Here is a 27,980-nt window from a genome sequence, read left to right as displayed (position 1 = left end):
TATCTTCTGGAGATCAAAGGTGAAAATGAGCATGAGAATCTTATCAAAAAGGAAGCAAGCCAGGAGTTGGTGAAGGAGCATCTCTAATGTACTGAAAGAAAAGAACTCCATCTGTCTAGAATGGTAGTTGCAGTAAAATATTCTTTGAAATTAAAGGTGAAGTAAAGACACAATCAAAAAAAAAAAAAAAAAAGGCTGAGAGAGTTTACCAAAGCAGGTCTGTACAATTAAAAAAAAAATATTAAAGATTGCAGACTGAAAGGTAAAGAATTCAGATCATACAAATGAATAAAGAGCACCTGAATAAATAAATTTATCACCTGAAGTGATAAATATCTAGAAAATAAAAATGAATTAATTTTCATTTTAAATTATTTTAAATGACAGTTACTATTTAAAACAAACAGGAAAATCCAAACATAATGTAACATGGGCTTTATAACATATGTAGGAATGAAATATATGGCAACAGCTGCTGCAAAGAATGGAAGAAAGGAAATGGAGGCATACTGTTGTAAGGTTCTCATATGTGAAGAGGTATTATGTTCAAGACAGATTAAGTTGAGGATGCACATTGTAATTAATACAGAAACTATTAAAATCCTAGAAATTCCTATTAAATTACCACCAACATTTTTCACAGAGCTAGAACAAACAATTCTAAAATTTGTATGGAACCATAAAAGATCCCAAATAGCCAAAGCAATCCTGAAAAAGAAGAACAAAGCTGGAGGTGTCACAATTCCAGATTTCAAGCAATATTACAAAGCTATAGTCATCAAGACAGTATGGTACTGGCACAAAAACAGACCCATAGATCAATGGAACAGAATAGAGAACCCAGAAATGGACCCACAACCATATGGCGAACTAATATTTGACAAAGCAGGAAAGAATATCCCATGGGGAAAAGATAGTCTTTTCAACAAATGGTGCTGGGAAAACTGGACAACAACAAGTAGAAGAATGAAACTGAACCACTTTTTTTACACTATACAAAAAAATAGACTCAAAATGGTGACAGACCTAAATGTGAGACAGGAAACCATCAAAATCCTAGGGGAAAACACAGGCAGCAACATCTTTGACCTTAGCCGTAGCAACTTCTTACTAGAGGCAAGGGAAACAAAAGCAAAAATGATCTATTGGGACTTCATCAAGATAAGAATCTTCTACACAGGGGGTGGAGCAAGATGACAGAGGAGTAGGAGGCTTGGATTTCATCTGGTCCCAGGAATTCAGCTGGATAGGGATCAAACCATTCTGAACACCTACATACTCAACAGGAGATCAAAGAAAAGAAAAGCAACAACTCTTTGAACAGAAAAGCGACCACTTTCTGGAAGGTAGGATGTGCGGAGAAGTGAATCGGGGGCGATATTCGGGAGGATAGACGGCGGGGGAGGGGGTCTCCATCAGCCGCTTCTGGCAAGTGATAGAGCAGCGGAGCACAGAATCGGAACTTTTAGAAGTCTGCTCCGCTGAGGGACGTCGCTCCAGTGGCTAAGTGGGGGGTGGAACCCTCACTGGGACAGTGTGGTCTCAGGACCCTCGGGGTCACAGAAAGACGGGGGGTGCCTGAGTGCATCAGAGCTCCCAGGTATGGAGCGGGGAAGCCAGCTACAGAGATGGAGCCGAGGCGCGGGCTCTCAGCTCGGGGTTGCCATAAACCGTGATCCGCGGCACAGTTGGGCCACTGCTCCTCCAGCAGGGACCCAACAAGTGGCAGATCCAGAGAGACTCCTCTTCCTCCCCCGGGAGAAGTGGCACAGGAGTGCACCGCAGGGATCTGCTGGGTTTGGAGACTCCACATGGGGTCGTGAGCCAGAGATAGAAACACTCGGTCACAGGCCGGGTGAGCACAGAGTGCGCCCGGAGACCGGGGAGACAGGAGTGACTGACTGCTTTTCTCTGGGGGCACACTGAGGAGTGGGGCCTCGAGTTCTCGGCTTCTCTGGGGCGGAGATTGGGAGGCCGCCATTTTCACTCTCGTCCTCTGAAGCTGTACGGAAAGCTTGCAGGGAACAAAAGCTCCTGAGAGCAAACCCGAGCAGATTATTTAGCCTGGACCCGGCAAGGGTGGGGCAATTCTGCCTCCGGCAAAAACATTTGGGAACCATGGCAACAGGCCCCTCCCCTAGAAGATCAGCAAGAACAGCCAGCCAAGACCGAGTTTACCCATCAATGAGAATGGCAGAACTTCAGCACTAGGGGGATACAGCACATAGAATTCAGGGCTTTCTTACCATGATTCTTTAGTCTTTCAAAGTTAATTTTTTTTTAACTGTCTTTTTTTTTTTTTTTTGAACTTTTCTTTTTCCCTTTTTCAACCAACATCTTATCAATCCCTTTAAAAAAATTTTTATTTTTCATTTTTAGAGTCATATTCTATCCCTTCATAGTAGTTACCCTTATTTTTGGCATATATATATAAGTTGTTCTCTCTTTAAATTTTGAGATACAGTTTCTTCTAACAGATCAAAATATACCCTAAATCTCTAGTGTATGGCTTTGTTCTAGTCTCCTGCCTGATCACATTCTCTCCTTTTTTTTTTTTTAAATCCTCTTCTTTCTTTTTTCAAACAACTTATCTTATCAATTCCTTTTATAAAATATTTAATAATTTTCATCTTTACAGTCATATCCCATTCCTTCATCATATTAACCCTTATTTTTGTACATATATAAGTTTTTCTTTCTTTAAAATTTTGGGAGGCACTTTCTTCTAACAGACCAAAATACACCCAAAATCTACTGTGTGGCACTGATCTATGCACCAGCCTGATCATATTTGATCTGTTCTTTGTTTTGTTTTCTTCTGTTTTTGTTTGTCTTTATCTTTATCTTTTTCTTTTTCTTCTTTCTTTCTTTCCCTTTCTTTTACCCCAGTTTCAGGTCTTTTCTGATTTGTTTAGAGTATATTTTCTGGGGACTTTACCCTGTTAGCATTTTGTTCTGTCATTCATCTATTCTCTTCTGGACAAAATGACAAGATGGAAAAAATCACCTCAGCAAAAAGAACAAGAGGCAGTACTGACTGCCAGGGACCTACTCAATACGGACATTAGTACAGTGTTGGAACTAGAGTTCAGAATAATGATTTTAAAGACACTAGCTGGGCTTTAAAAAAGCATGGAAGTTATTAGAGAAACCCTTTCTGGAGAAATAAAAGAACTAAAATCTAACCAAGTCGAAATCAAAAAGGCTATTAATGAGGTGCAATAAAAAATGGGGGCTCTAACTGCGAGGATAAATGAGGCAGAAGAGAGAATTAGTGATAGAGAAGACCAAATGATGGAAAATAAAGAAGCTGAGAAAAAGAGAGATAAATGACTACTGGATCACAAGGGCAGAATTCAAGAGATAAGTGATACCATAAGACGAAACAACATTAGAATAATTGGAATCCCAGAAGAAGAAAGAGAGAGAGGGGCAGAAGCTATATTGGAGCAAATTATAGCAGAGAACTACCCTAATTTGGGGAAGGAAACAGGCATCAAAATCCAGGAGACACAGAGAACCCCTCTCAAAATCAATAAAAATAGGTCAACACCCCGACATCTAATAGTAAAACTTACGAGTCTCAGAGACAAAGAGAAAATCCTGAAAGCAGCTCGGGAGAAGAGATCTGCAACCTACAATGGTAGAAACATTAGATTGACAACAGACCTATCCACAAAGACCTGGCAGGCCAGAAAGGACTGGCAGGATATATTCAGAGCACTAAATGAGAAAAATATGCAGCCAAGAATACTCTATCCAGCTAGGCTGTCATTGAAAATAGAAGGAGAGATAAAAAGCTTCCAGGACAAACAAAAACTGAAGGAATTTGCAAACACAAAACCAGCCCTACAAGAAATCTTGAAAGGGGTCCTCTAAGCAAAGAGAGAGACTAAAAGCAACATAGACCAGAAAGGAACACAGGCAATATACAGTAACAGTCACCTTACAGGCAATACAATGCTACTAAATTCCTATCTTTCAATAGTTACCCTGAATGCAAATGGGCTAAATGCCTCAATCAAAAGACACAGTCTATCAGATTGGATAAAAAAACAAGACCCATCGAGATACTGTCTGCAAGAGACTCATTTTAGACCCAGAGACACCCCCAGGTTGAAAATGAAGGGGTGGAAAACCATTTACCATGCTAATGGGCACCAAAAGAAAGCTGGGGTGGCAATCCTTATATCAGACAAATTAGATTTTAAACCAAAGACTATAATAAGAGATGAGGAAGGACACTATATCCTACTTAAAGGGTCTATCCAACAAGATCTAACAATTGTGAATATCTATGCCCCTAACATGGGAGCAGCCAATTATATAAGCCAATTAATAACAAAAGCAAAGAAACACATCGACAACAATACAATTAGTGGGGGACTTTAACACCCCCCTCACTGAAATGGACAGATCGTCTAAGCAAAAGATCAACAAGGAAATAAAGACTTTAAATGACACACTGGACCAAATGGACTTCACAGATATATTCAGAACATTCCATACCAAAGCAACAGGATACACATTCTTCTCTAGTGCCCATGGAACATTCTCCAAAATAGATCACATCCTAGGTCACAAATCAGTCTCAAACAGTACCAAAAGATTGGGATCATTCCCTGCATATTTTCAGACCACAATGCTTTGAAACTAGAACTCAATCACAAGAGGAAAGTCAGAAAGAACTCAAATACATGGAGGCTAAAGAGCATCCTACTAAAGAATGAATGGGTCAACCAGGAAATTGAAGAAGAATTAAAAAAATTCATGGAAACCAATGAAAATGAAAACGCAACTGTTCAAAATCTTTGGGATACAGCAAAGGCAGTCCTAAGTGGAAAGTATATAGCAATACAAGCCTTTCTCAAGAAACAAGAAAGGTCTCAAATACACAACCTAACCCTACACCTAAAGGAGCTGGAGAAAGAACAGCAAATAAAGCCTAAACCGAGCAAGAGAAGAGAAATAATAAAGATCAGAGCAGAAATCAATGAAACAGAAACCAAAAGAACAGTAGAACAGATCAAAGAAACTAGGAGCTGGTTCTTTGAGAGAATTAACAAGATTGATAAACCCCTGGTCAGACTTATCAAAAAGAAAAATGACCCAAATAAATCAAATCATGAATGAAAGAGGAGAGACACAACCAACAACAAAGAAATACAAACAATTATAAAAACATATTATGAGCAACTCTATGCCAGCAAATTAGATAATTTGGAAGAAATGGGTGCATTCCTAGAGATGTATCAACTACCAAAACTGAACCAGGAAGAAATAGAAAACCTGAACAGACCTATAACCACTAAGGAAATTGAAGCAGTCATCAAAAATCTCCCAAAAAACAAGAGCCTAGGGCCAGATGGCTTCCCAGGGAAATTCTACCAAACATTTCAAGAAGAATTAATACGTATTCTTCTGAAACTATTCCAAAAAATAGAAATGGAAGGAAAACTTCCAAACTCGTTTTATGAGGGCACCATTGCCTTGATCCCCAAACCAGACAAAGACCCAATCAAAAAGGAGAATTACAGACAATATCCTTGATGAACACGGATGCAAAAATTCTCACCAAAATACTAGCCAATAGGATCCAGCAGTATGTTAAAAGGATTATTCACCACAAACAAGTGGGATTTATCCCTGGGCTGCAAGGTTGGTTCAACATCTGCAAATCAATCAGTGTGATACAATACATTAATAAAAGAAAGAACAAGAACCATATGATCCTCTCAATAGATGTAGAAAAAGCATTTGACAAAGTACAGCAGGTTTTCTTGATCAAAACTCTTCAGAGTATAGGCATAGAGGGTACATACCTCAATATCATAAAAACCATCTATGAAAAACGAACACTGAATATCATTCTCAATGGGGAAAAACTGAGAACTTTCCCCCTAAGGTCAGGAACATGGCAGGGATGTCCACTATCACCACTGCTATTCAACATAGTATTAGAGGTCCTAGCCACAGCAATCAGACAACAAAAAGAAATAAAAGGCATCAAATTGGCAAAGAAGTCAAACTCTCACTTTTTGCAGATGATATGATACTTTATGTAGAAACCAAAAAAATTCCACCCCAAAACTGCTAGAACTCATACAGGAATTCAGTAAAGGGGCAGGATATAAAATCAATCCACAGAAATCAGTGGCATTCCTATACACCAACAACAAGACAGAAGAAAGAGAAATTAAGGAGTCGATCCCATTTACAATTGCACCCAAAACCATAAGATACCTAGGAATAAATCTAACCAAAGAGGCAAAGAATCTGTACTCAGAAAACTATAAAATACTCATGAAAGAAATTGAGGAAGACACAAAGAAATGGAAAAACGTTCCATGCTCATGGATTGGAAGAACAAATATTGTGAAGATGTCAATGCTACCTAGAGCAATCTACACATTCAATGCAATCCCCATCAAAATACCATCCACTTTTTTCAAAGAAATGGAACAAATAATCCTAAAATTTGTATGGAACCAATGAGATATCACCTCATACCAGTCAGAACAAATAATTCTAAAATTTGTATGGAACCAGAAAAGACCTTGAATAGCCAGAGGAATGTTGAAAAAGAAAAGCAAAGCTGGCGGCATCACAATTCCGGACTTCACGCTCTATTATAAAGCTGTCATCATCAAGACAGTATGGTACTGGCACAAAAACAGACACATAGATCAATGGAACAGAATAGAGAGCCCAGAAATGGACCCTCAACTCTATGGTCAACTAATCTTCAACAAAGCAAGAAAGAATGTCCAGTGGAAAAAAGACAGTCTCTTCAAGAAATGGTGTTGGGAAAATTAGACAGCCACATGCAGAAGAATGAAACTGGACCATTTCCTTACACCACACACACAAATAGACTCAAAATGGTTGAAAGATCTCAATGTGAGACAGGAGTCCATCAACATCCTAAAGGAGAACACAGGCAGCAACCTCTTCGACCTCAGCCACAGCAACTTCTTCCTAGAAACATCACCAAAGGCAAGGGAAGCAAGGCAAAAATGAACTATTGGGACCTCATCAAGATAAAAAGCTTTTGCACAGCAAAAGAAACAGTCAACAAAACCAAAGGACAGCCGACAGAATGGGAGAAGATATTTGCAAATGACATATCAGATAAAGGGCTAGTATCCAAAATCTATAAAGAACTTATCAGACTCAACACCCAAAGAGCAAATGATCCAATCAAGAAATGGGCAGAAGACATGAACAGACATTTTTCCGAAGAAGACATCCAAACGGCCAATGGACACATGAAAAAGTGCTCAACGTCGCTTGGCATCAGGGAAATCCAAATCAAAACCTCAATGAGATATCACCTCACACCAGTCAGAATGGCTAAAATTAACAAGTCAGGAAATGACAGATGTTGGCGGAGATGTGGAGAAAGGGGAACCCTCCTACACTGTTGGTGGGAATGCAAGCTGGTGCAGCCACTCTGGAAAACAGTATGAAGTTTCTTCAAAAAGTTGAAAATAGAGCTACCATACGATCCAGCAATTGCACTACTGGGTTTCACCCCAAAGATACAAATGTCGGGATCCAAAGGGGTATGTGCACCCCAATGTTTATAGCAGCAATGTCCACAATAGCCAAACTGTGGAAAGAGCCAAGATGTCCATCAACAGATGAATGGATAAAGAAGATGTGATATATATATACAAAGGAATATTATGCAGCCATCAAAAAGAATGAAATCTTGCCATTTGCAACGAGATGGAGGGAATTGGAGGGTATTATGCTGAGCGAAATAAGTCAATCAGAGAAAGACATATATCATATGACCTCACTGATATGAGGAATTCTTAATCTCAGGAAACAAACTGAGGGTTGCTGGAGTGGTGGGGGGTGGGAGGGATGGGGTGGCTGGATGATAGACATTGGGGAGGGTATGTGCTATGGTGAGTGCTGTGAATTGTGCAAGACTGTTGAATCACAGATCTGTATCTCTGAGGCAAATAATACATTATATGTTAAAAAAAAGAAGAAGAAGAAGAAGATAGCAGGAGGGGAAGAATGAAGGGGGGGAATCAGAGGGGGAGACAAACCATGAGAGACTGTGGATTCTGAAAAACAAACTGAGGATTCTAGAGGGGAGGAGGGTGGGAGGATGGGTTAGCCTGGTGATGGGTATTAAAGAGGGCACGTTCTGCATGGAGCACTGGGTGTTATATGCAAACATGAATCATGGAACACTACATCAAAAACTAATGATGTATGGTGATTAATATAATTAAAAAAAGAAAAGCTTCTGCACAGTGAAGGAAACAATCAACAACACTAAAATGCAGCCTACAGAATGGGAGAAGATATTTGCAAATGGCATATCTGAAAAAAGGTTAGTATCCAAAATCTATAAAGAACTTATCAAACTCAACATCCAAAAAACAAATAATCCAGTTAAGAAAGGGGCAGAAGACATGAATAGACATTTTTCCAAAGAAGGCATCCAGATGGCTAACTGACAAATGAAAAGATGCTTAACATCACTCATCATCAGGGAAATACAAATCAAAACCACAATGAGATATTAACTCACACCTGTCAGGAGGGCTAAAATTAACAACATGAGAAACAACAGGTTTTGTTGAGGATGCGGAGAAAGGGGAACCCTCTTGCAGTATTGGTGGGAATGCAAAGTGGTGCAGCCACTCTGGAGGACAGTATGGAGGTTCCTCAGAAAGTTGAAAACAGAACTACCCTATGATCCAGCACTTGCACTACTAGGTATTTAGCCAAAGGATACAGAATACAGATTTGATACATGCATCCTGATGTTTATAGCAGCATTATCAACAATAGCCAAACTATGGAGAGAGCCCAAATGTCCATTGACTGATGAATGGATAAAGAAGAGGTGGGGGCGCCTGGGTGGCTCAGTTGTTAAGCGTCTGCCTTCGGCTCAGGTCATGATCCTGGGGTCCTGGGATCGAGTCCCACATCGGGCTCCCTGCTCAGCAGGAAGCCTGCCTCTCCCTCTCCCACTCCCCCTGCTTGTGTTCCTGCTCTAGCTATCTCTCTCTCTGTCAAATAAATAAATAAAATCTTAAAAAAAAAAAAGAGGTGGTATATATATGCAATAGAATATTACTCAGTCATCAAAAAGAATGAAATCTTGCCTTTTGCAATGATGTGGACGGAGCTAGAGTATATTATGCTAAGGGAAATAAGCCAGTCAGAGAAAGACAAATACTGTATGATTTCACTCATATGTGGAATTTAATGGAATTCATTGCTCTCGTTTGAACATATGAGGGGGGGGAAATCAAGAAAAAAGAGAGAGGGAAACAAACCATAAGAGACTCTTAAAGACAGAAAACAAACTAAGGGGTGATGGAGGGAGGTGGGTGGGTGGGGGATGGGCTAGATGGGTGATGGGTATTAAGGAGGGCACTTGATATGATGAGCACTGGGTATCGTATGTAGGTGATGAATCATTGGATTCTACTCCTGAAACCAACATTGCACTGTATGTTAACTAAATAGAATTTAAATAAAAATTAGGAAAAAATAAAAAAATAAAATAAACTATTAAAATCTTAAATATATTAAAAGGGATAAATGGGGCTACAAAGAGTGCCTGGGTGGCTCAGTTGGCTAGGCGACTGCTTTCGGCTCAGGTCATGATCTTGGAGTCCCAGGATCAAGTCCTGCATCAGGCTCCCTGCTCAGCAGGGAGTCTGCTTCTCCCTCAGACCCTCCCCCTTCTCATGCTCTTTCTCTCACTCTCTCATAAATAAATAAATAAATAAATAAATAAATAAATAAATAAATAAATAAATATTTTAAAAATGGGGCTACAAAATATTTAATATATCCAACAGAAGGCAGGAAAAAAAAAAAACTAAGTACAAGTGGGACAAACAGGAAACAAATAGTAAGAAAAAAAAAAGACACAAAACCATACTCATATTTGTATTAAATGTAATTGGAGTAAACTCGATAACTAAATGGCAAAGTTTGTCAGACTAGTTAAAAGATCATGAAGATTAAGAATAACTTTATGCACTACAAAGACAGATAGGTTAAGAGTAAAGTAACATAGCATGAAAAAACTAATCACAAGAAAGCTGGAATGACTATATTGATATTAAACGAGATAGATATCAGGACAAAAAATATGACCAGAAATAAGGAGGGAAATAGGGACAATCACCAAGAAGGCATAATAAAATGTAACAATCCTAAATGTTTATGGAACTAGTAACAGAACTTCAAAATATATGAGGCAAAAATGGACAGAATAAAATGGAGAAATAGACAAATCCACACACGGACTTCAAAATTTTAATACTTTTTCAGTAACTGTTAGAACAACTATACCAAAATAATCAGTGAGGATATAGAAGATTTAAACAATACTATTGATTGAATTAACACAACTGATATTTATAAGAAACATATATACTTATAAGAAAATTTATACTGTTTTCCAGAAAACATAGAACATTCACCAAGATAAAACATTTGCTGAGTCATAAAGCAAGCCATAAATTTAAAAGTATCTTATCTCACTACAATGAAATTGAATTAGAAATCAATAGCAAAAATGTTTCCAAACATTTATAAATGAAGAAACATCTAAATGCCCCATCAAATAAATTAAAATTAATATTTAACATGTTTTAAAATAAATGAGAATATAAGCACAACATACTAAAATTTGTGGGATGCCATAAAAATAGTGCTTAGCAGAAAATTTTTAGCTTTAAATGCTTAGATTAGAACATAGCAATGATTTATAATCAATGCTCTAGTTTTCTACCTTAAGAAGCTAGAAATAGAAGAGCAAATTAAATATAAAATAAGTAGAAGGAAGGAAATAATAAAGATAAGAGTAGAAATCAATGAAGTGGCAAGAAACAAATAGGGAAAATCAATGAAACAAAACACTGATTCCTGGAAAAGATCAATAAAATTGATACACCACTAGCTAGACTGTCTAAGAAAAAAAAGAAAACACAAATTGCAAATGTCCATAATAGGAGACATGTTTCCTATCCTGTTGACATTAAGAGAATAACATTACAATTTTTTATAACACTACAATTTAGATGCAAGGACAAATTCCTCAAAAGTTGTAAATTGCCAATACTGGTATGAGAAAAATGAGAAAATCTGAATTGATCGACATGTATCAAAGAGAATGAATCTATATTTATTAACATCCCCAAGGCATGGAATCTGTAAACCTGGGAGGCAGATTGTGTAAATTTTGGTCGAGTCCAAAGATTTGAGAATCAGGAGCACTGATATCCAAGAGCAGGAAAAGATAGATGTCCCAGCTCAAGAAGAGAGAACAAATTCACTCTTTTTCCTTTTTGTTCTGTGAAGGCCCTTGACAAATTGGATGATGCCTACCCACATTAATGAATGTGATCTTCTTCACTCAGTCTATCAATTCAAATGCTAATCTGTTCCACAGACTGCCTCACAGAGATACCCAGAAATATTTTACCAGCTACCTGGGCACCCTGTAGCCCAGTCAGGTTGACTCATAAAATTAACCATCACACCCAATGAAAATATAAAAGTTAAAACAAATAAAGCCTCTAGAAGAAATTATAGGAGAAAACATATTCATGACCTTGGAGTAGGTACACATTTTTCATGGTTCATAGAAAATATTATCTGTAGAAGAAAAGCTGGTAAATTGCATTTCATCAAAATTGAAAACTCTTCTCATCAAAAGACATGTTTTTGAAAATGAATAGATAAGCTACAGCCTAGGAGAAAATATTTACAATCCTATAGCTAACAAAAGACATATGAAGAATTTCAACAACAGAATTAACAGACAAAAAACCCAATTAAAGTGGGCAAAGGGCATGAACCAACACTTCAAAAAGGAGATATATACAAATGGTCTGTAAGCATGTGAACAAGTGTTCAACATCATTGTTTTTCAGGGAAGACTAAAAAGGTTGACAAATCAAATTTTGACAAGTGTAGGACATAAACAGAATTTTTTTTATTTTTGTTTTTTAAAGATTTCATTTATTTATTTGACATGCAGAGAAAGAGAGAAAGCACAGCAGGGGGAGTGGCAGGCAGAGGGAGAGGGAAAAGCAGGCTCCTCACTGAGCTGGAAGCCAGACATGGGGCTTGATCCCAGGACCCTGGGATCATGACCTGAGCCGAAAACAGACGCTTAATGACTGAGCCACCCAGGTGCCCCCATAAACAGAATTCTTAAACATTGCCTGTAGAAGTTCAAAACTCCTTGGCAATTGTTCATAAAGTTAAACATAACCTACATTGCATCACAGGGATTTTCTTCCAGGGTATTTATCCAAGAGAAGTAAAACATATATACACAAAGATTTTCAAAAGGATATTTGTGACTTCTTCATTCATAATAGCTCATGACAAGAAATAACCCAGATATCCACCAACAGGAGAATGGATAAAAAATTGTAAAATGTCCCTACAATGGAGTATTACTCAACAATGAAAAAAACCTACAAAAACATGGATAAATTTCAAAGCCATAATGTTGAACAAAGAAAGCCTAACACAAAAGAGTACATACTATATGATGATGTTCCAGAACAAGTAAATCTAATACAGAGTAACAGAAATTAGAACAGTGGTTGCCTCTGAAGAGTGTGAGGGTCGGGATATGGCAGGAGGGAACTTCCTGGGGTGATAGATTTCTGACTTGTTAGGAATGTGGCATTTCTGCAGGTATATGCATTTGTCAAATTTATCAAATTGTATACCCTATGTAAATTATATCTCAACAAAAAGTCCATTTAAACTTAAATAAATAGATATCACATTGTATTTTAGTATGTTTTAAGATAAATATTGTCTTGCTTTTAGGTACATAATTTAAAAATTATACAGGTTAACACCTACCTGTGTTGTAGGAATTCCAGGCACATGTAAACTGTGCATCTATGTTTAAACAAAGCCAGGCTCAGAGTATTGTAGTTGCAAAATGAATACTCAGTGATTTATAAGGAATTTTAAAAAATCATTTTGTGTCATGTAGAATTCTATTACATATGTGGATTAGTGAGGCAGCAGGGATGGATAGCAGTTTTTTAAACAGCCTTTACAAATCTAGAGAAACAAAAATAGAGAAAGAAACTGTAGGGTCATTTTATTAGGTGGCAAGCATAATATTTTGGAATAGGAGCATGTCTTACTCATGTTAAGGCTTCTCTGTGTCTCATATTGCCTGGCACACTGAAGTTTAGTATATATGTATTTAGTATATATTTAATATATGTTAGTATATATATACTATATATTAATATGTAGTATATATATTTGGGGAATTGAAATGACCAGCTTTCTATTGCAAACACTGTTTAACAAGACCAAATTTTATACTGTAATTATTTTTGCCACTTTCTGTTTTAGTGTTCCAGAGTAAGTTATTTAAAACATAACTTGACCTCCCAAAAGCAGACCCAGGTTTAAAGCAGGATTTAAACTGTGTATTGCTAAGTAAAGATAATTTGGTAATTATTTGGTTTCTCAACTCAAGGATTGTGCTTCTAGCTAATTCTTGGAAATCATACAGGAGTTAAGGTGCAATTGGCCTGGTGTTTTTCCCTTTCTTAGCATTGAGTGTGTTATGTGAAAAGGAAGAGGGAAGGGACCTAATGCTCTGATCCATGGGTTCATGTTGAGTATGATTGGAAATGACATTGGTTAGCATGGTTTGAAGTTATTTCCAATTCTCTCTCTCCTTTTTTGGGGAGTGAGCTATAAATAAGACAATGTGTTCAGTGCTAGGGTCATAAAAATGAGCAAAAGAAATTTCCACCCTCTAAGAGATCACAGAGCAGTGGGGCAGGGGAGGGAAACAAGATGAATAACAGAATGGATGATTAGTCATAGTCAATTCTATTATTTTGTAGAAGTTAATTTCTGTGTTAATAATTATTACCATGTATAAGGCATCTCTCTGATACTTTACAGGTACTATATCCTCAAGGCAAGTATTACTCTCATTTCAGAGCAGTGAAAATGAAGGCTTGGAGAGCATGTCCACAGACCCCGGGGGGATTGGAATCACAACTTGGACCCATTCTGTATGACCTCCTCGCCTATGATCCTTCAACCAGAATCCACGGTTACCGAAGATGGACTTCAGCCAAGCTTCTCAGCACCAATGTGTAACTTCATAAACCACGTCCAAGGTAAAAAAACAAACCTCCAAATGAGCTTGCCGCTCATTTTCCATTCCTTTGGTAATTTTTATTTTACACTTTCTCAACTCTGATAAATAATCACCAAACACACAGAGGGAAAAAAAGTCAGATTCATTTTGTGCTAACCATATGTTTCCATTTAAAATTTCCACGTGAGGAGATGACAGCGGTTCAGAGCAGCGTACATGTGGTGATTTTGCGCCTAATGTCACATGCTGAGTTCGTGTTCTGGGGGGAGCCTTGGCTGCTCTTTGAAGCAGTGCTTCCTGCTCAGTGGAAGCATGAGGAGGCTTTCTTTATCCCAACTCCAGCTCCATGACAATTAGAGTAGATGGTTGGCTTAGGCACTAAGAGTCTCGCGTGCTATTCAGTGTTACAAACACGTGTTGGCTCTCCTCTCTGGTCAGAGGCTGGGCTGGGTGCTGGAAGAGCAATGGTTCTCAGCCTCTTGCTGTCCTGTAGCTTGCTTTCTGGTGGGGGAGACCCTCGGATGACCAGGGGCACAGCTAAGGTTGAGAACTCAGAGTGCAGTGCTCTAAGAAAGTGACCTACAACAACTCCAGAGGGATAATGTTTGCAAGGGGCTGGGGGGCGGGGGGAAGGGGGGACTGAGTTCCTAGTAGGAAAAATAAAGAAGCTGAACTTATTGACTCTTGATGCAGGTTTTATTTACCTATGCAATATTGTTTATTCCTCCACACAACAATGTGATGGACGTGAATTTTTTACATATGTTTCAATTTAAAAAATAATGCAAGTGTAACTAAAAGTTAAAGTCCTGTTAGAGCATATATATCTCACCTCACATTCTCAGTTTCCATCCCCAAGAGAAACCAGAGTAAATAGTTTCTTCTATATTCACTTCTCTGTGAATGCATCCTATATTTTTATACAAATGGGAGCACACTAAATAACCTATTCTGGACCTGAGAGTTTTCACTTAAAATATCCCAAGATAATTTCCATGACAGTAGGTACATAGGGCTTTACCTCTTTTTTTTTTTTTAATACAACATAGCTTTCAATATATGTGTTGGAGTTTTTAGAGGATCCAATAAGTAGCATTCGTCTTGCTCTGTCCCCGGGGTTCTGAACAATTAGAGAAGGAAACAAATGGAGGCCACAGATGTAATTTTATTGCAGATAGAGGCTGGGGTTTATGTGACTGGTCAAGCAGGCTTATTAATACTGAGCCTATGTAGGCAGAGCCAATCTATGTAGCTTAACTCAGTTCCCAAAATGAAAAGGACAAAGCCACACCAAGATCTGCCACGCAGATAAGTTATGCCACCTTTTCAGGGGTAGACTGACTCAAAAGCAGGAGTGAGGCCATGGGGCTGCTTACAAAATCCCTCTCCACAGAAACCAGAAATGGGGAGAAGGTGCTCTTCTCTGACAGCATGGACAAAGCATCCTTAATTTAGCTAGTCTCCTGTTGATGGATGTTTAGGTTACCTCCATCCCTGCTACTGAACATACATGTTTGTTATTCTCTTTTTACACAAAAGGAAAGAGGCTCCAGGAGGTTACATGTTCAAAGTGAGAGCTCCTGAGAGGCAGAGCCAGGGTTCTGACTCATGTCTGACTTCAAGTCCAGGGCTCTTTTTAATTTCCACAGTCCCTACTGTTCACCCAATTCCTAACATCTGTATGGAGAATTAGTAGTAGTCTATGAGTCCATTTTAGGTAAGTCCTCTTCCTAGGTCCTCATGCTCTTCATGTGAGGAGGCTGACGCAGGAAATATTTTCTCCATTAAAAAAAAAAAGTAAGCTAAGGTTCAGAGAAGTTATTACTTCTTTACCTAGCAGCACTTGTTAGTGGCGAGGTTTAAGACTCGACCTCTAGGGCGCCTGGGTGGCTCAGTTGGTTAAGCGACTGCCTTCGGCTCGGGTCGTGATCCCGGAGTCCCGGGATCGAGTCCCACATCGGGCTCCCTGCTCGGCGGGGATTCTGCTTCTCCCTCTAACCCTACCCCCTCTTGTGCTCTCTCTCTCACTCTCTCTCTCTCTCAAGTAAATAAATAAAAAATCTTAAAAAAAAAAAAAAAGACTCGACCTCTATTCTTCTCACTTCAGATCCTCGTCCTCTATCTCAGAGAGCCTTGAACCAGGCAGTGAAATACAGAATGCAGACCAAGAGGAGGGAGCAGGTTAGCAGACATGTTCTGTCGATGGGCAAAGATGGGCTTTGCTCCAGCAGTGACAAAGGGTCTCCTTTCAGTGATATGTAGATTATGTCCTTCCTAGGCATGACTGCGTGTGGTCTGTGGGAAGAGCTGGAGAGCTGCAATCAGAAGAAAATTAAAAGGGCCTACTTCCAAAGCTTGCCTTTAACAGTCCCCGCTCATTTAAAATACAGATTCTTATGCCCCACTTAGACCTACTGACTCTAAGAGAATGGAATCAGGAATCTGCATTTTAACATGATGGGGTATTCTGATGGAAGATAGTCTATGAATCACGGATGGGAGAAACCTTGCTTTAGGAAATTTTTTAAAGTTTGAAGCTTTTTGGGATACAGTAAATGACTCATAATCAGAAGAATTGCTTCTTGAGGCTGTGTGTCACTGTGGAAAGAACATGGGCTTTGGAATTAGCTAAGGCTAAATTGATTTCTCATTCCACCATTCATTAGATGGGTCTAGGAGACAGCTATGAACCTACTGAATCTGAGCCAGCTTATGTACAGTACAATCTGTTATGAAGATTAAATGAGATGATATATGCAAAAGCCTGCCCTTTCGATCTTCCATAAATGTTACTTGCTCTCCATTTCTTCTAACATTTTTTTCAATAATCTTTCTCATCTCCTCCACCTGTGACTTCTCTGAAGGGCATCTTCTTGGTCTCGTTTATCTTCCCATTGCTATTGCTTAAATTTCCTGCTACAGAAAAGAGCACAGATGCCCAGTAGGGCAAGGCTTACACTAATCAGGCTGCTACATTGATGGGTCTTGTTGCTTGTTCTATAAGAACCGTGGAATGAGATGAGCAAAGCACAATTACTATGTCCCTTCTCAGAGGACATGTGCGCTGATTCATTAACAGAATGTTACATTGAAAAGGTCTGCACTGAAATGGGATTTTGCTTGTATTTCTGAAATGTCTTGAAGTGAGCGGGGACTGTTAAAGGCAAGCTTTGGAAGTAGGCCCTTTTAATTTTCTTCTGATAGCTCTATTCTCTTTGTCTTCAGTCTTCTCTATGTCTACCGGACCCACCTGAGCAGCTCTCCAGGTGCAGACCTTTTCTCCTTCATGCCTTGGCTTCAAATGTGATACCTCCTGTGTCCTCTAACCTCAGAATCCTCTAAGAAGAGGATGGGATTAAAAATAGCCCAAAGAGGGTTTTCATACTAGTAACAGCTGGGTATGCTAATTACACTTGTCTTTTGAAAGGAGGCTTTTCAAGTCCTAGAATAAAAAGAAAGGGAAAAGTAGAAACTTTTCATATCTTAGTAGTTTTAGGATGACATCAGGGGAGAGGTTCAAGTACTATCTGAGGGATTACATAAACTGGTGATAGATGCGATGCTTTACAAATGCAGTCATAACTTTAACAGGCAGGAAAGCAAGAAACATGAATATAAAGAGACAAATATTCTTATGGAAACAATGCAAAGAAATGTTTAAAATCACAATACTAGATGTATGGTCCCACAACTTATTGATGTGAAATTATACTTTCAATTTGGCAGACCTTAATGTGTAACTGGCCTGAATTTTTATCTTATAGGAAAAAAATCACTCACCATGAACAATCATTTTAAAAGAAAAGCAACAGAGAGAAAACATTTATAAAAATTACTTTTTTTCTTATAACAAATGTAATACATATTTGTAGTTGAATATTTAGAAAAGATAAAAAAAAAAGAGAGAAAATAAAAAGCCCATTCCCCAGAGATGATCACTGTGTACATTTTATGTATATCTATTCACTCTTTTCTCTATTCATCAAGTCAAACTTTGGGGAATCAAAAGTGGCATAATGTATATATTTTTCTTTTGCTTACAAAATATGGCACATACCAGTGCTTCTCAAGCTTGAATGCACATAGGAATCAATTGAGGAGTTGTTAAAATGAAGATTTTGGTTCAGTAGGTCTGGGCTGGAGCCTAAGAATCCATATGTCTCACAAGCTTCTGGAGAATGCTGCTAGTCTACGGATCACACTTTGAAAAGTAGCTGGTGTGTGTACCATTCTGCGTCATTACTGATTTCTTACCAACGTATTTTTAAGCACTGCAAGTATTCTGCAGACAATGTATGTAACTCAATAATGCCATATCAGTGGCAGTTAGGTTTATTCATTTATTTTTATTGTATTATAGAAGGGACTATGATGAACTTCCATGGAGAGAAATCTTAACACACATTCATTAGGATTTCTTTGAAATAATTTCCTTGAAATGGAAATCATCAGAACTACTCCAAATTTTAAGGCGTTTAGTACATATCGCCAACTACCTGATGGGGGAAATTGCAGTTTGGAAAAGTAGTGTTAATAATTAGATGTATCACCCTGACCTGAATTTTTTTCTTCAGTTTGTCCCTGTATCCTTTCCCTAGGGAGAAGTTGTTCCTGTCTCCATGGTAACCTCACTGCTTTCTCTGGAATCATTCTCAGGATTCTATTACTGGTGTTTGCTGACAAGGGTGTCTGCCCCTCGCTGGCCAGTGCCTTAGCCTCGGTGTTGAGCACAGTGCCAGACGCTCAAGAAATGACAGAGTGAATGGTGAAGTGAAAGCCTAAGTCTTTCAATATATAAATACTTGTTAGAGCATTACGGTAGGGGCAGTGTCAATTTCTTATCTAACACATTACACACTTTGCCCACTAATTTAAACCCAAACATGAAAAATTATTTGCTGCTTCTTATGGAAAATCACCCACCACAAGCTTTGGTGTTAAACTATTTCCTTTTATAAAGCACGCCATGCCTGTGTAGAGCTGGTTACGGTTTCAAAGCTAGGTGCACCAAAACCCGCGCTCTGTTATTGTCATGCCGGGGCTTTATCCATAGCATTATGTAATAATGCTCATATACTATTTTGATATGATATTGTTAATGATGAGATAATGCTAATATAATATTTTACACATCTATCCTGTATGGATTGTTCACAATGGATTTTTTCATTGTTTTTGATTTTTGAAAATATTGTATTAAGTATTATCTATCTCGATTATCAAGGTTTTTGCATTCCCTTAAATTTCCCCATCCAAAGTAGGTTCCTCACTTGCCTCATTATTGTTCTGGACCCTTAAGTTCACTGTAAATTCTTAAGATTTTTGAGCGGACAAGTGAAATTTTTAACTCATATCACTTAATCAAATAATATTTGCTCAATCTATCACTTATGTATTTAATTATTTTTCCCTTAGGTGTTCCTATCTAATCAGGTACTTATTTCAATTGCTGTACCTGTGGGTGTGGCAAGAATTGGTGCTGGCTTTCTGCAGGCAACAGACAGGAACATTTTTGAGACAGAACTTCTCATACAAATACCTACTTTTATCAACTCAAAGCTCTGGCTTTGGTTCGATTGCCGACTCAAGAAATATTTTTTGACTCCCGTTGTGTGATAGGAACTGTGATAGGCAAGTGCTATGTAGGAAAAAATAAGTAAAACATGGTATTTGCTTTCAAGTCGGTCCCCATTTGATCATGGAGGCAGTCAGAACACTAAGGTAGAACTAAATCCAGGTTTTAAATGGGAGCAGAGAGGAAAGACAGGGATGTTTGGAATGCAGGGAAGATGTCTTGGTCATGCCTAAATTGTCTCTTCCAGGAGTGGGTTTTGTGCATCTGTTACACTCACAACACCCTCCCTCTCCCCCTCCTTATCCACCCCCTCCCCCCTCCCCACCTCCCCACCCCCTGTCTCTTCCTCAGTCTGTAGCCATTACCCTGGGAGGACTTAGATGCTTTGGCCCATGCTCATTTAATCCAAGTCAAGATTTACAAAACAAAACCTGGCGTGTTATTTGTAGGAGCAGGAAGTAATTCTATACTGAAGCCCATACATATGGTGTCACGTGTAGATTGAGAATCACCATGTCTGCTGACTTATGTTATCACCGACTTCGAAGTTATCATTGAGAAGCAGCAGCTGTTGCCAGGAATAGTAAATGAGATCTCATGCTTTAGAAGAAATGGTATTGTGGCTTTTCCAAAGAACTCATTTTTAATAGAAGGCACAAGTCATCACCTACACGATATATGGGAAAAGTATAGATTTATTTATATTATTTATTTTTGGCGATTTTAATTTGATTTCAAAATACTTATTGAATATTTACTATGTGCAAGTGAATAGGCCCAAATCCTTATCTTAAGTGGCTTGGAATTTATTTGGGAAAAAGCCATATCCACAAGTATCTAGAGTCTGAAGCCCACTGGCCAGTGTGTTAGGATGGATACAAGTTGCTTAGAGGCAGCGAAGGGAAAGAACAATTAAGGTCAGACTGGTGATGGGGAAGAAAAGAGGACTTGTAGGGGAGGGGGCATTTGACCTGGGTTTTGATGGGTGTGCAGGTTTGGTTTTGTTTTGTTTTAGGAGGTAAATAAGGAAAGGCATTTGATACCAAGAAAATAGTGTGGATACAAGAATCACGGAAACTGGGAGGTAATTAGTTGTTGCTGTTGATCAGTGCTTCTTCTTTTTTTTTTTTTTAAAGATTTTATTTATTTATTTGACAGAGACAGACACAGCGAGAGAGGGAACACAAGCAGGGGGAGCAGGAGAGGAAGAAGCAGACTCCCCGCGGAGCAGGGAGCCCGATGCGGGGCTCGATCCCAGGACCCTGAGACCATGACCTGAGCCGAAGGCAGACGCTTAACGACTGAGCCACCCAGGCGCCCCTGATCAGTGCTTCTTAATCCTGGCTGCACATTGGAATGACCTGGGGAGCTTTAGAAATACTGGTGCCTGAATTTCACCCCACAGATCCTTTGCTATAGCTTATACATTGGGATTTTTAAAAGGTCCCCAAATTATTCTAATGTGCAGCCAAGGTTGAGGACTCTGCTGTGGAGTAATATATTTAGCATGGTACCGTGAAGCAGAGAAAAAAAGAAAAGAAAACATATTTTTCTTGGGCAGCATTATCTTTGTGCTGTAATTCTTACGAAGGAGCACAGAACATTTAAAGGAATATACCTATTAAGTCTGTGAAAAAAAGTTAAGGGTGAGGAATTCTAATTTACATTACAAATGAAAAAAATGAGATAGTCATAGGAGACTCAGGACGATAGAAACAAGACCAGTCTCCAGAACTCACTGTGAGAAAGGACAGGGTTTGAGGTAAAGGAGAGGGGAGTTGGATTCAAGAAGCAAGGGGATATTAAGAGGAGTTCTTAATCTCAGGAAACTGAGGGTTGCTGGAGTGGTGGGGGGTGGGAGGCATGGGGCGGCTGGGTGATGGACACTGGGGAGGGTATGTGCTATGGTGAGCGCTGTAAATTGTATAAGACTCGTGAATCACAGACCTGTACCTCTGAAACAAATAATACATTATATGTTAAAAAAAGAAGAAGAAGAAGATAGTGGCAAGGGAAAAATGAAGTGGGGTGGACATTGGAGGGGGAGACGAACCATGAGAGACTATGGACTCTGAGAAACAAGCTGAGGGTTCTAGAGGGGAGGGAGGTGGGGGAATGGGTTAGCCTGGTGATGGGTATTAAAGAGGGCACGTATTGAATGGAGCACTGGGTGTTATACACAAACAATGAATCATGGAACACTACAGCAAAAACTAATGATGCAATGTATGGTGATTAACATAACAAATTTTAAAAAATGCAAAAAAAAAAAAAAAAAAGAGGAGTCAGTACTTTGTGTTTTTCTAATGGCTGTATTCAGCCTGGATTCTGAAAGTATAAAAACTTGACCTAAAACTACTTCTTTTCCCCCTTTCTTTCCACCAACTACCAAATGTGTGTGTGGGATAGGGTACACACAAAGGGGAAGTGAGTCCATTGAGGGAGCAGGCTTCTTTCCGTGTAGGTGGAGGGGAAGGACAGGCGTTGATATCCTCCCTCACCCCTTCACTCTACTAAGCTCCAGGCTTCCTGGCATCACCAATGATTCCTGCCTCCTCCCCGGGCATGTTCTTTCAAGTCTGCCTGACAATAGCTCCCACATTCTGTCAGATGATGGTCTTCTTCAGGAAACAAAATGAAGCCTCCCCATGCAAAAGTTGGATGAATAAAAGTGCCTACAAGAGAATCTTCTTCTCTTGAAAGATAAATACTTCTGAGCCAGTATTTCTTATCTTTTTGGCTATTCTAGTGCAACATGCTTCAGATCCATTCACTCATGCCCTGTCCTCCCTATTTTCCACCATGGTTACTATTCATCACTCTCAACTATGATCTCTGTAAGGGTCTAGATGGCCATCTTTGTTTTATTCTCAGTACTGAGCACAGCACTGGGTATAGATTTATTAAATGTTCGTTGAATAAATTATCCTACATGCTTTCTAGGCCGTAGTTCCTATTTTTTTCCCTTTCTGCATGTCTTTCCAATATGTGACCTCTGAATAACACATTGATGTCGAGGCCCTGGGATCTTGTTTCCCTAGATCTGTAGCATCTCATTAAAGGTCAAACTTTTTGAATGTTTAATTTTCATTAATGCTCTGTCTTTCCACATTCCATAATATCCTCCCACTTCATTCTGATTCCTAAAAAAAAAAAAAAAGAGAGAGAGAGACAGACGTAGTGTACGTACATATGTTTTTTCTGCAGTAAATACATGAATGCTAATGAGTAAGCTGGACTTTGCAGAAATACATCAATATCAACTAATTGATCTACCTCTGCAACATTCCATGATGGACCATCACTCATGGAAACCATCTTATTTCTACACATAGAGAAGTGCTTTTCCAACCACAAGAAAATGATGTACTAACCATGACAAGGAATGAATGTGCATCTAGCTTCTTTTTTCTATTCTCACTATTTCTCTTTAGGGCCTACTCAATACCTCCTTTGTGAAAGAGATAACTTTCTAATTTCCCTGTTTCCTAATTTATCATGTCCTCCCTCTCCATCTCTTTAAAATATATAAGTGCCAGACAAATTTTTCTTAAATATGGTTGTGATAGTCATTTTCCTACTCAAAGCTTCTCAGTGACTCTCTACTTCTGACTCAGATATGGCCTTCTGACTTGGGTGTTTATGGGAGCCTCATGCCCTGACCCAGCTTTCCCTTCCTGGCTCTTATGCCACTCACTTCTACCACAGGATGTTCAGCCAAATGTGTCTACTCGGTGCATTTTCCCTATAGCACATTTTCCTGTCATCTTGGCTTTGTCCTTGCTACTCTTTCTTATGAACCATCTGTATTCCCACCAAGAACACTTACCCATCCTCAGGGGTTCAAAAGCTCTTTTAAGAAATATTCCCCAGTTCCTGCAAGTGAACACAATTCCTCTCTTTCTCCATTTGCTTCATTCATCTGTCTTTGTATTTCTTCTAGTTCCCTCAATCTAGCTTGCTTTATAAATATCTATAACCAGGGCGCCTGGGTGGCTCAGTCAGTTAAGCTCAGGTCATGATCCCAGGGTCCTGGGATTGAGTCCTTCATTGGGCTCCCTGCTACTTCCCCCCTCCTTCTGCTTGCTGCTCCCCCTGCTTGTGCGCGCTCTCTCTCTGTCAAAAAAAGAAAGAAAATCTTAAAAAAAACTAAGTATCTATAGCCATCCTACAGTGTCTCCTGGCTGATTCCTCTAGCACCATGAACTGAACACTGTAGGTGTATCACACATATTTGAGACACATTTCATGAAAGTGCAGTGAAGAATTAGGGATGAGAGGAATGATATGCTTTCTCTTGTAACTGCGGTATCAAAAAAGAGGCCTGATGGGGAGTCACAGGAATTACCTACCCATGTAGAGGGCTTTTATCCTTATAATTTTGGCCTCTAAACTCTTTATTTTTCCCTTGCACCAGCCATCACCTTCCCACACCCATATACATACTCACATATACCCATGGGTATAGGTAGGACTTTGTTTTACATGAAAGATAAACAGGATTAAATTTACTATGATTATTCTAAGGTAGGCAAAAAACCTAACATCATTTAGATGCAAGTAGTCTTTTGTAAGGAAGAAAATAATCATTAACATTTCTGCATAGCAAACAGTTATAATCCATTTACTATGCTACAAAACTTCGTGCAGAGAAAATTTAAAAATATGTGATTATATATTTAAGAAGGAAAAAAATACATTCCAGCTATACCTGGTAGTATATAAAATAAGGGCGCCTGGTGGCTCAGTTGGTTAAGCGTCTGCCTTTGGCTCAGGTCATGATCCCAGGGTCCTGGGATCAAGCCCTGCGTTGGGCTCCTTACTCAGCAGGGAGCCTGCTTCTCCCTCTCCCCCCTCCCCCCCGTTCATACTCTCTCTCAATCTCTCTCAAATAAATAAATAAAATCTTTAAAGAAAATAATATGGAATAAAAAGTAATCTGGGAATACCAAAAGAGAGAGAGAGAAAGCCTGAACAGCTTCTGTTCTGCACACAGCAAAACTATGAACATTTCAACATTTAGTGACATCTGGACTAAAAGAGTAAGCCGGAAAAACAATCTGTCTTTTGTGACACATTTTTGAGTTGGATCCAAGGAGCAACTTTCAGGCACAAAATAACAAATAAGTGTTTTATGTTGGACAGAGTATTTTGTTCTTCCTTTGCAGGCTGCTAGTCTGTAATGACACCCCCTGTAACTGCCTGTGCTTAATTCAGAAACACTCCACTGGTTGGGTGGCATGGCTCATCTGGAAGCTTCCCCTTGCTAGCCAGCATCATCACTACTGGTTTTGCTACTTTTAATGATCGTCCTCGTAAACATTAGGTTGTTTTGATGTGTAATTTTAACAACTGAAAATGCCATTTCTACTATCTTCTGTAGAAAATAATGAAAGACTTCGGGGGATTCCTTTAAGTTATCCCAAGTAAGTCAAAGATTCTCCTTTCCAGCTTTTTGTTACTGATTTCCTTGTGACAAAACCAAAAGAAATGGAGCACTGAGTCACCATAAAAACTAAAAGTTCCTCATGCATACACCACATTTTAAGCTGCCAAATGAGACCAGGAGAGAAGGAAGCATTCTCCCTATACCATGATTGAATTTATAAGGTGATTTCACTTTTAAATACCAGTGGTGGAGAGAAGGAAGCATTCTCCCTATACCATGATTGAATTTATAAGGTGATTTCACTTTTTAAATACCAATTAAATATGCTTTTATACTCTATTCCCTCCTCCTCGCCAGCACTCCTCTGACTGCTTGATTCAAGCCCTTGAATGGTGACAATGACTACCAAGGCCTCTGGATGCAACCCCGCCTACCCCCCTCCCCCGCCCTCCTCCGTTCACCCTCCACGCTGCTGCCACAGATGCCTCAAAAAGTAAATTGAATCATGTCATCTGTTGGAATCCTTCTGAGCTTTCTCCTTAGCAGGCCATACAAAGCCTGTGAGGATCTGACACTGCCTTGGCACTCACCATTTCCCCTCTTGCTGCCCCACCATCAATGCATGGTCCTGCAGGACTGAGTGCTGTGCCCTTCGCCTATGGTGCTCTCTTTGGCTTTTACGTCCTCTCCCAAATGTTCTTTCCCTCTCCCCTTGCTCTCAGGCTGTTCCCAGTCAACCATTCAGTCTCAGTCTATCCATCACCTCTTCAGAGATACCACATTGCCCTCCAACATGTGTCCACAGCCTCCTGTGGTTCCTCCCTCAGCTCTCACCCCGCCCCCCCCACACTGTCTAGCACCATACCTGCCTCCCCGGCTAGACAATGAGCTCTGGGAGGACTATTTGCTATGCCTTTTTAATCTTTCTATCAACATTCCCTCATGCAGGACCATTAACTGGGGAGGTGCTGATTATGTGTTTGTTAAAATAAGATCCATTCTAATTGCCTAAAAGTAACTCGCATATTTGCATATTTTATACAACACCCCCACCTCCGTGTCATTTCTCTTTTGAACTACCCCTTTTCTGCCAAATCAAAAGAAATCAGAGTGTGTGTGTGTGTGTGTGTGTGTGTGTGTGTGTGTAAACAATACCATCCAGGGAGAATAGATTCAGCGTGTTTACACAGGGCACAAGACCACAGACAACTCACTGTTTAGGTGATTTTTCTCATTTTCTCTTATATGGCAGATATTGCTGAGCTCAGTAGTAGAACCATTCTGATCTATTCATTTTAGGTGTTACTTTCAATTAAATTGATCAGCATAGACCATGCTCCATCGAGGCATGATCAGAAAAATTGGTGCTTGTGGGTCTCTGATGAAATATAGACTAACCTCTTCAGTATATGATCTGGAGGTACCTTAAAAATGTTTTGGAAAATTGTTCTGTAGCTGAGTCTGCAGTCACAGTCCACAGACTGGAGAGGAAATCGCATACTTGGGAGACTGCTCCAAGAAGTATTATTGATGCTGATGAAAATGTGCTGAGAGAGAGCAATAAATCAGGGGCTATTTGACCCATTCCATGAACTGGACTCCATGTTAGGTTTCTACAGTAAATTCTTCAATGCGTTCACCATCTTTCTCATTCTCCATGATATACATATGCACAGGTATGGGTACACACACACACACACACACCCTTCAGCAAGATTTGGGTAGGAAATCAGCCAGCCAGGAGAGATGCGTACAGTCAGAACACAGGTTTTATTTTACTTTATTATTTTATTTTTCCTAAAGATTTTATTTATTTGAAAGAGAGACAGCATGAGTGGGGGGAGGGGGAGAGGCAGAGGGAGAAGCAGGCTCCCCGCCGAGCAGGGAGCCCAGTGTGGGACTCGATTCCAGAACCCTGGGATCATGACCTGAGCCGAAGGCAGACGCTTAACGACTGAGCCACCCAGGCGCCCCACGGAAATTTTATTTTAACAAAAATCCTGCAACTTGCAGTCAGAAATGATGCCGGGGAAAGAACTGTTGCTGTTTGATTGGGTGAGTCTACCACTAATTAATAAGAAAAGCACCGTTGGTGTTTTGAACACAAGGTATCATTATAATTAGAACAGCTTCCTCGTTTGTAAGGAAATAAAACTGTAATTCTTAGCAGTGAGTTATGGCTGACGGGTGAAGAAGATACGCTGTCATATTTAGTTGACGAAAAAGATAGCTAAGGATTCGTGTTTGTTATGCTATGTGTCCTCTCTCTCGGCAAGCCCTTCCCTTTTGGCTCTAGGTTCCTTGAAGGCAAACACGAAAGTACCTATAGCTACTGCACTGACATTGGTCAGAAATCTGTGTCCCACGCAAGTGGCTTTGTCTAGACTGGTACATTTGTTATCTTAAAAAAATATGAACCTAGCTCCAATATTGTTTCATTTGAAACACAATCTCCTTTGGAGTGGATCTATTTCACAAAGGTTTTACTGAAGTATTGAAAAGGATCCTTTAAGGCTGTCTGATCTTCCCTTGACATTCAGAATTATGGGGAGCCTTTGATGAACTGAACACCCGGCTAAGTCAGGCAGCTGAGGGAATAGAAAAGAATGGAGGGTCGGGCGGGCCACGGAGACTGGAGTTTGTGAAGCTGCCAGAAGCTAAAGTTGTAGGTGCCTCCTACGTGCTGGGCACCAAGAGAGAAGCACTATCCTGGCTTTATTTCATTTCATTTAATCTTCCACCAGAAGCTTGTGATGGAAATTGTCCTGTCCATTTTATATGTGAGGGAACAGTCCCCGGGAGATTGATTTGTTCGTACAAGCCATGCATGGCAGAAGCGGGATTCAAATACATGCACTTTGAAG

The sequence above is a fragment of the Mirounga angustirostris genome, unplaced genomic scaffold (genome assembly GCF_029215605.1).
Source record: "Mirounga angustirostris isolate CCGP_5_RB_7025 unplaced genomic scaffold, mMirAng1.0.hap1 SCAF_1, whole genome shotgun sequence".
Lineage (NCBI taxonomy): Eukaryota > Metazoa > Chordata > Mammalia > Carnivora > Phocidae > Mirounga > Mirounga angustirostris.
Note: the sequence above shows the minus strand (reverse complement) of the source record.